We start from the raw sequence: 10,728 nt of genomic DNA, 5'->3' as shown, positions 1-10,728 counted from the left end.
CGCAGTTACAACGACTTGGTTCTAAAATTGGCTATTTACAATTAAAAATACTAACGTGTAAAATAGTAAATAATTAAGATCGTGCATTACTTCCAATAGGTAATTATTATCTTCTTCATGTGACAGAATTTTTCTACACTGATATGCATTTGTCCATTCCTTGTCTGATCGCTGAGAATTCAGCATACAGCATTTTACCTTCATCACAATCTGCTTTTATTTCACCAACGTAAGCAAAGGTATGACACCAGGGCCGACTTGCTAGAATGAAAGTCACCGGGATTCTGGGAAAGTAGCGTACGAGCTCCCCGCATGGTCGCCATCTTAGTCCATGGATAGAGCAATTTCCACTTGATCTCTCCATTCGTAGTGGATCAATCCAAATTCACGGCGACATGTTGCTTTAAAAGGCATTTCTTGTACACCGAGGTTTTGTTATCCCCACACCGGCGAAACAAGCGCATATCTTCGCACCGCCATCACATTTGATGTCGGTGCTTGGTGGCATTCGAAAATAATTTTGATGTCTTAAAATATGAAACAAAAATAAAAAAAAACCTTGTAAAGGTTCTGTTGATATAAGCGTGATAGATATGTTGATTGCAAAAGAGTGCCAAACACGCTTTTATTGATGAGGAACGCTTTCAGTTCGATGACTCTTCATAGAGGTTCTTGGCGCGGCTGGTTCAGAACGACCCTTTCGAAGCTTTGAAAGGACCTTGTCATGGAAACGGAGACCGATCGTCCAATCGCCTTACAGGATTTCGGTCGACTGTATGTTAGGATATGTAGGTGTCTTGCAAGCAGGCGGGATACGCAATGGCGTTTCTTGCCCAGGATCCAGTAAGTTTAGCTAGAATCAGCGAAGCCGATGCTATAAGCGCCAGCATGTGGCCCTGAAAAGTGCTTGCACTGCGCGAGCGTGCGCGTTTGGCATGGACGCTGAAAGCCCGGAGCTCGCTCTTGTAGCTTCTGCTACGCCTGTGTTTGCGTCGCTACTGTGAATATACCAAAAGACTGTGCTGCTCAAACTCTTTGTTGGGTCCCATGACCAGCCTCTGCATATCAGTCAGCACTATTCTGAAGATTTGTTTCGCTTTCTCGTGATCACCTTAGTTAAACAATGGAGTTGTGTAAGTGCTTTGTCCGCGTGCGTTTTGTATCCGAATTTTTCTTGGCGAGCACTCGGTTGCAGAACCCTGATAAATAGATAACGCGCCCTCGTCTTTACAAACTGTATCTGTAACTCGCGTTTTCTTTTTTTTTTCTTTTTTTTCTTGTTGATCAATGCGTCTCTAGCACAGAGCATTTCGTGCATGTGCGCAAAATTAAGATAATAACCCGTAACCCCTAACTCAATGTCAACGTTGCTTTTGTTTAGAACAAAGAGGGGACTTTATTGCATGCTGTATGCTTGCGGGAAACTGTATATCTTTTTCCAAAATGCTTGCGATCCTGCACATAAAAAAAGAACAAAAAAAAAAAAGAAAAAAACCTTGCGAGGTATAGGACCATCTCCATTTTGGCGAGTTTGAAATCCCTGCCGAGGTGTCCGGATTCTGGCGAGGTGTTTTGGTTATTGAAGATCACCAAAGGCGTTTAAATTAATCCTCTGCCCTTGGTTATTGTTCAGTTGATGTCTTTTGTTGGTCTGGAATCTAAAAACTACCAAAACAAAACAAAACTACAACTACAAGAGGACCAAAAACGCAAAAGTGTATTATAGTATCAAACGCTCATTTATTGAGCCTGAGATAGTTTCCACTGTCAGTCAATGGCAAGCAGTTAAACCGGAAGATCGCAATGTGTGAGAAAATAAAGAAAAAAGCAATTGCTGAGGAAAAAAACAAAAAATAAATCATAAGGACGTAACATATTTGTCTGTCTTGAAGGGACTTATGTTAGACTATTCTATGGCACTCTGTCGCTCTCCTTTTTTCTCCGAAGCACGCGAAAAAGGGATTCTCAGCTGTATCCCTTGGGTTTGATCCATGTTTCAAAGACATCTCGGATCACGTTGGATCACGCAATTTTATTTTTTCTGTCGCTATACGCTCTCGCTGTAGGCAACCACAGAAACCAGCACCACCATTAACACACACACGCACACACACACACACACGCACACACACACACACGCACACGCACGCACACACACACACACACACACACGAGCGCGCGCGCACACAACGCGCACACACATATACAAACGAACGCATACGCACACACAGGGCCGTAACCAGGGGGGGGGGGATAGGGGGTTCTGACCCCCCCCGAAATTTTTTTCTGGGTACGGCCCTGGTCGGTGCAGTTGCAGCCAGCCGATTTTAATCTCCACCTCTGCGCACGCGCAGTGGCGCCGGTCGGCTACCGGATACCAAACCGGGACCGGTTCTCCGGTTTGCTGCAACTCTCCATTATATACCACCGATGCACATGATTCATAGGCGAAAATAAGACAATAGACACTTTCAAAATGGCCGCCGTTGTCCCCGAAAACCCCCCCCGAAATTTTTTTCTGGGTACGGCCCTGCGCACACACACACACGAGCGCGCGCGCACACATACACAGAGATACAAACGCGCACACACATATACACACGAACACACACATTGACGTTTTCTTCACTTATGCCTGATGGCGACATAATAATAATTAATCATTGTGTCGTGTGTATATTTAGACATCCCGAAGTTAGTCAGCGTCAATGAGTGTCTAGTGTCTCAGCTGTATGGGAAGAAATTTAGCCAGTGCGGTACAACCGCTGGCCTGGAGGGTTTCTAACATGCACCACGCAGTATGACACACGACCGCGCGCCGGTACGACGCTCATCCAGATCGAAACGGGCCCCACGGATGGGGATGGAACCCAGGATCCCTGAGTCCTGTAGAGCGAGCTTTCGCTTCACGAGCTCCGAGCTGGTGCCCGCTAGCCAGTGTTGGCGGTGACGCGTTACTTTTTTTGGTAACGTAGTAACGTACTCGTTACTTTTCCAAAGAAGTAACGGGTAACGTACTTACGTTACTTATTTTGATTAACGTGTAACGAAATTACGTTACGTTACTTTACTTCCTAAGACTTAAAAAAATTAAAATTTTTTTGGTGTGTTTTTAAGTGCCCAGTCGTAAATTCCTTAGTCAAAAAATGCCGCTGTCCTCCACTTTTCTTTGACGTCGGTGCTCGTCAGATTTGACGTCACACGCCACCTGCCACATGGTTTTCTCCCGCGGCTCGTTGACCACGCTACCGCCGTCGCCTCGGCTGGAAGGCCAAAGAGGTCTGGCTTCGGGTGGATTTGGAAGATTCCTGCGTCGAAGCCTGCGTTTCGCTTCCCGCTGGGAAAGAGAATGACACCTTTGTGTCATTCCCTTTCCCGTTTTTCATGTTATAAATTAGCTTCATATATACTTCCGCGTTTTTTCTTGTAACTATTCGGGTGAAACCCTCAAAAAGAGAGGATAATTAAGTTTCCGCATGGACATATTTTAGCTATATCAAACGTCGAAACAGCAAATTTTTTAGTTCTTGAATAAAAAGTAACGCAACAGTAACGTGCGTTACTTTTTATCAGTAACGGTAACGGTAACACGTTCCTTTTATTTTGAGGTAACGTAGGTCGGTAACGCGTTACATTTATTTGCAAGTAACGAGTCACGTATTTAGTTACTTTTTTTCGGTAACGCATACAACACTGGCGCTAGCCCACTCGGCCACCGATCTCCCCGCGACATGATCCAGGAAGTTGAGTCATGAGCGACATTTGCCTTCTTTTATGCCTCACTCATGTAGGGCATCGCCCTACTAGGCGAAACACACACACACACACTTCCTGTAGATCCGCTGAGCGTATATATATATATATATATATATATATAGTTTGTTGTTGGCGGCATTCTTTTATAATTCAACGTCTCTAACGGGCTACGGAAACCACATTATAATGAACAAGCGGTATATTGAAGACTATCGGTTCAGCATAATGCTGATTTTGCAATGTCTGCTTGTGACTTAGCTTATTCTTGTAGAAGTGGAACTACAGTAAGTCCAAGAGATTCAGAAAACAAACGCTTTAGAAAACAGGAGAGAGAAAAAAGAAAAAGCGCTCATATACCTTTGTGCGCACGCAGTGGCGTAGGCAGAGGGGGGGTTTGGGGGGTCGAAACCCCTCCCGAAATGCCAAAGCTATAGCCCCCCCCCCCCGGACGGGGCCCGCTCGCTCCCCTGCTCACGCAGTCGGTTTTGCACGAGGCACGGAGCAACAGGGGATCACGGACCATCTCCAAATTATAAAATATGCAATATTGCTTGATTCATGTTTATTCGATGGGATGCGGAACTTGATCTCAGATATATAGAGAACGGATATTTCGAAACATTTGTGGGGTGAAGGATGGCAATTTCAATGAAAAATATGACAAACTATCCTCACTGAAATACACAGTTCAATCAAACCAATGTGAACATGATAAAACGAACACACGGTGATAATATAAAAGAATGTCAATGATCTAAGGAATAATAAATGAATTGTAAAAAAAAACAATCGCACTGTAAGCAACGGGTGGCGCTGCGCTCACGCACACCTTTTGTGATCAGAATTACGTGCTTTCGACTAGAAATTACCGCGAATAAAAAGGTAACTGTGACTGGTTATATTAGAATGCAATTTACAGGTTCTCTTTATTATCTCATTTATGCCAAGCGCCAACACATGAAAATGAAGCCGCCTGCGTTCACGGAAAAAAATATTCCGGACGTCCTCCGCTTGAACATTAATGTCGTGGTGAACATTCAAAAACGCTATATTTCGTTTCGGCTTAGGTCCAGACGTAGCCGATGCAACGAGTGCCAGCACCGGGCTTTCAGCGTCCCTACCACGCACGCGCGCTCGTGCAGTGCAAGCACTGTTCAGGGCCACATGTTCACTACGAAAATTAAAAAGCGCAAAAGACAAGGACAAGAGGGAGACAACACAGGACAAGCGCTTGTCCTGTGTTGTCTCCCTCTTGTCCTTGTCTTTTGCGCTTTTTAATTTTCGTAATGTTTAACCAACTAGGCCAACAAATCATTTTGCCACATGTTCACGGCTGTAGCATCGGCTGCGTCTGGAATTAAGCTGAAACGAAGTATAGACCGAGCAGTCGCTCACTCGAAGTGGACGCTCTCAGGTATGTTTTCAACCGTCGTAGTGAAGAGAACGAGAGCCACTATGATCTTGAGGAGACGATGGATGTCCTGAAATAGGGCCTCCGGACAGAGGGCGACCGCCTGTATACCGCAGACGTGACGGGCGCTTCACATTTCTCCCTCTGGCATTGGACGCCTAAAATTTCCCTATTTTTGGCTAAGTTTAAATTCTCTCACTTTGCGAAAATCGTCGCTCACGGATGCGAGGAAGTCCGTCTTGCTTTCTGCTTTGTGTTTCAAAGTGGCATCCGATGCAATTCCTTATTACTATTAGCTTAATCTCTTCGTTGCACGGAACATCAGAAACTTGAAGAGACAAGCCTTCATATTCTCACTACGCACAGGCGCAAGGCTAGTCAAGTTCCATTCCACGTTCGGCGCGTAGTTTCTTTGTGGTGCGTCATGTCATTTCTCCGAGTGACGGAACGACGAGTTCGGACTGATGACTTCTTCCTACCCCGAGGATATGCTGCTGCTGCCTTTGGACCACGCTGCAAGATAAAACGGCCTAGCAAAGATAACACTCTCTTTTTTTCGGCATCTGGTTCTGTAGCACGAATTTGTTAAACCTTTAGTAGATAATAGATTTTGATTTTGTGATTGTTCAGAATTACCTTCGCCCTAAATATGGACCCCTGGTGTTTGTTTGTGCGTGGTCGGTTGCTCCAATTTTTCAGTGTCAAAAAAAATTTTGTTTGCTGTTTCATTTTTTTTTTTTTGTGAAAGTATAGTTATTCTTGTGCTTTGTCTGGCCTTCACGCGTTCGTAATGCAGTGCTACTTCGAAGAGCGGAGGGAGTTGTGTGTTGTGAGGAAGCTTTTAAAGTTGGTGGACCACCCCGCCCGTATTCCTGTAAATGAAGCCTGCTCCGTTTTGAAAAATGACAATGCAGCGCCTCCCTAATCTTTGCCTGAGCGTCCGTGTCGGCGAGCTGCACCCTCCGAAAGAGGGGGGGGGGATGCCGTTGAACCCCTCCCGAAATAAAATCCTGGCTACGCCACTGTCAGCGCACGCATATGCGACTACATTAAAGGTGCCCTGAGGAATGTTCTGAAACCACCTAAATATGACGATAACTCGCTCTGCTGGTTCTAAGCACCCTAGAAATACCTAAAACATGACGACACGCGGCCGATTTCTTTATTAAGAGAAGCAATCCAGGATTACAACACGCCGATTTCATGTCCGGCGATGGGAGGAGCATGTTCCGAAACCATGGACCACTGTCAGTCAATAGCAGACGAAGGATCCTCGCGCCTCCGACCGGTGGAACCGCGGAGTAGGCATCTCGAATGCGCGCGGCTCGTTGCTCATTCAGCCGGGATAGGGTGTCTAGCCACCGTAGCCCGGACTAAGATTCAATCCATGCGAGCGCTTTCTCGAGTGCTCGGGACCTGACAACCGGACCAAAGCCTCCTCTATACTCGCAAAGCCTGGCAGTTCGACGACGGAGCCGTAGAGTGCGCGGTCGCAGATTTGGAGCGCGAGGATCTGGTAGCACAGAGCATTTCTCGGGGAACCTGGTCATCAGCGCAACACTTTTGCAGCGGCGAGGACCGGAAACATGGTTTTCAAACCCGACCAGAAAAGAAGTGGTAGCGCGAGGAACGCGAGGAGCACGAGCGGACATTTCATCGCTCGAGAGAAGTGTGTTTCGGCCTCTCGCCGCAGCGGGGCGCCTGTCACGTGGTTCTTTTCTCATCCGTTGTCTGCCACTCTACCTTTTAAATTTCGGCGGCCGTGTCTCGTGGCAGTGTGCCAGGCTTTGTCAGTATAAAGGAGGCTATGACCGAACACATCACTCCCGCGGAAAAAAACAAACAGATTGTTTTTTTAGATGATTATTGCAGTATAATGCTCCCTCTGCGCGAAAAATTATATATTTCAACTACTCTTACTTGCTCCTGTCATCTACAAAAGTATACATATTTTGTAATAAAAGCGTTTTCAATCTCAACGGAATGTCGCGTTTTCATTCGTCACATGCCGTCCTGGCTGCCGGAACAATGTTCCTCCGATCGCCGGAGATAATTTCGATCTTTGCCTGCTTTTTTAATAGCGAAATTGGCCGCGCATAGTTATGATTAATAAATTTATAAGATCCTTAGAGCCCGCAGAGTCAGTCATCGCCAAATTTAGGCGACCTCAGAAACCTTTCCACGTTTAATTCCTCAATGGCGGATGCGTGAAAGATGCCCCGTGCCACGGACAAGGAATCGGCGGATATGGTTTATAAATTTAAGCTAGCACACGATCTACGATCAAAAGGGCAAACGGAAAAGGATGCAGGGGTCATAGGACACAATATACAATTGTTGCTTTTCTGTTCTTATATTCGCCCCCCCCCCCCCCCCCCATCCCCTTTTATAGTGAATCCAATCTTGGGGTAAAGGGGGGTTTTCATAAAATGTCCTACACTCCGCCCCATTTCCACATATTTCAGTCAGTCGTTAGAAATGAAATTTTATTTCGTACCCACAAAAACAAAAACAAAAAAAAACACACACAAAAAAAAAACACAACGAAACAGAAAAAAGTTTAGCCAGAGGGGGGGTTAAGAGTCATGCAACTATTTCACATCCTGCACACGTTTTCCTGTGCCATAAACCTTCACTTACATTAACATTATACCTTCCGAGTTCAATAAAAAAAAATAATAACATTATCGTTTTATTAAGCACAAAACTCTTGGTCTCTTTTCCTAGGAAATAACGTAATACCAATTAACCCTAAAAAATAAAGGTCTTATACTCTTTTGCAGCCTGGTGGTGCAGGACAGATTCCTATATTTTCAACAAAAACTGTGTTTCAGAGAAGGAATAACTGCGCTTTGCTCTGCACAGAAATGAACTACGTGCCGACGAACGCTTAGACTGCCAAATGTAGCGTCCGTGGTCGGCACCAGATGTAGACGTTTCAGAAAGCATATCGTTATCTGAATAGAAACAAGTTATAAGCTATTTTCGGAAAATTAAAATGAGGAAAGGGGGGGGGGGGGGGAGGTCCTGTTCTAGGTAGCAGATGCCATTCAATTTTAATGCTTTCCGGGGCTCAGTTGGCCGCCATTCTTAAATGAAATTCCAGAAATTTTCTTATATATTTTAATCAGAAAACGGTAGGTCCTGGTACTTTCGCATCTGGTGTGGACCGCTGACGAGAAACAACTGGTTCTTTGTTTTTCACAAAGACGTGTTACTTGAGTATGTAGGTGGGTATTTGAATTCACAAGGTCTACGCGCAAGGAATTAACCTATGTAGATCGGTGACAACCCACACCTCAAACGAAAACTATATACTTTAGATTTGCATGCCTGTAAGTCAAAAATGAATGTAGTGGCATTATGTGTATGTAGGTGTACAACATTTTTTTTATTCAAGTCATAGATTCTCATGAACGTTGCATATTTTATTAAAGTTGTAAGTTATTATGACATATTAGTATTTCGAAATGTTTTATTTGTTATAACGTAGGCTATTGTAGTGAAAATTGTCATATGTTACGAAAGTTGTCAGTTGTTAGGACGCGTTATTGTTACGAAAGGCGCCAGTCGTTATGACGCGTTATTGTTATGAAAGTTGTCATATGGTATTTATAATTATGAAAGTTGTTACAGTGTTATGACATATGTTAGTGTCACGAAAGTTGTCCGTTCTTATTAGATAGTTATTGTTACAGAAGTTGACATACTCGTGTGTTATGGAAGTTGTCATTTCCTTTTACATTTCATGACTCATAAGTTATTCATGTTATGAAAGTTTGTGTCTGTTCGTTTTTTGTTTCATTCCTCAATGAACGATTCTATGGCCTCATGGCGCCGACAATTCAAGTCAGTCATTCGTGTCAAACTTGTATTTATGGACAACACAACAACAGTTGAACACTAGATGTGTTTATGAAGTCGTTGTAAAAAAAAAAAGAAAATAAAACGTTTTGTGATATATTATATATACTGCTGAATTAAACAAGATATTTATTCTTCAAACGCTTGAAACGTGTTGTGAGACACCTGGCCACCATAATACTTTCGCCACTGTTACACCTGAGGCTGCATAAAACAATGGTCAAGTTAAAAGAAAAAAGAAAGCAGAAACAAAGTCACAAAGGATTGGAACACACAAAACAGGATGCGTGTCTCTTCTACTTTTCAATTTATGATGTGTTTCACTTCTCTACTTTATTCAACATTTACAAACTAACTAATTATAACCTTTTGTGACTACGTTGCCGAAGAATCAGTCAAAAAGACTCAAAGAAAAAGAAACAAACAAAAAAACTGACATACGAATACTCGCGATATTTCTTAAGCACGATAAAAATGTTCTCGTGTATGCGATATCTAGTCGTACAAAGCGTTCGGCATTTACGCAATTTCCATGTTTTGCGGCAGCCTTTTCATGGCATTACAAAACAGTGAATTTCGAAGTTTCGCCGCTATAGCTTGAACTTACGAGTCTAGACTAAGATGTTGGGGTCAACGCAGAAATTTTGCTCCTGACACGAATATGTCTCTACGCGACGTCCAAAAATAATAACAATTGATTCAATTTTTGTCGGCGTCACTCAAGAGAAGAGACCTATTCAATATAGACACGCAAAAGGCCACGTTTCTGTTTGTTGTGCCATTATTTTCTGCAGTTAAAAGTGTCGGATGTCGCGAATTCTGCCGAGGCTCGAGTTTCGACAGGTTCGACGTTTTCGAACTTCCAACATAAAGTTCGTAATAAGATGGACTATATTTTGAAGAATACAGTAGTTGTAGGTTAAATATTTATTTAAATATTGAACGAGTAAATATCGCAACGTGCTTCTCCTTTTTCTACTTGAAGAGTAATGTTGTGAAGGCGATGAGTTTACGCCACGCACTCAGTATTATAATAACGAAGTGGACAAAAGATTTTTATGAAAATTTTCTTTCAAATTTAAACATTCAGGTTCGATTATAGCTAAAATTTCGTACGAATGTGCAAAAAAAAAAAAAAAAACAAAAAAAAACGAAAAAAAAAACGATTTTACGTTGTTTGGTGGAGAAATAGAGCAATATTTGCTTTGTACGTTGTTTTATCGTTTAACTAACTGAAACGTCAAAACTACGTATGCACTTTTAATGTTTCGACTACGTTTGATGACTAGAGCGATAAAAGTACGTGTGTATGCTTTTATATTGCACAAACATTGGAACTATTTTTGTCCGTAAGTCGAATCTCGTCGAATTTTGTTCAAAATTCAAAGGCTCGTCGAAACAGACGAATCTCGAGGTTTGACGGAAGTTCGCCACATCTTCATCGTTGCAACTACCGAAGGATTCATATCCGGCTTTAGAACTAGCTTCTACACGGATGAAATATTGTTAAAACATAGAGACAAATATTAGAAACTGTGCCTAAGAAAAGAAGAGAAAAAAGAGAATATAAGTAACTTCAAACAGATGAATTATCGTCATACCAATCATGTCATTCTTGAATTAAACGTGATCTCGTAAAATTGTATGAAATCGTCGTTAGAGTTGTATATGAGTTGTAAGTTTCCGAGCAAAACAGG

The sequence above is a fragment of the Ixodes scapularis genome, unplaced genomic scaffold (genome assembly GCF_016920785.2).
Source record: "Ixodes scapularis isolate PalLabHiFi unplaced genomic scaffold, ASM1692078v2 PGA_scaffold10__122_contigs__length_95168666, whole genome shotgun sequence".
Classification (NCBI taxonomy): domain Eukaryota; kingdom Metazoa; phylum Arthropoda; class Arachnida; order Ixodida; family Ixodidae; genus Ixodes; species Ixodes scapularis.
The sequence above is the reverse complement of the archived record's forward strand: the minus strand, read 5'-3'. Positions refer to the sequence as shown.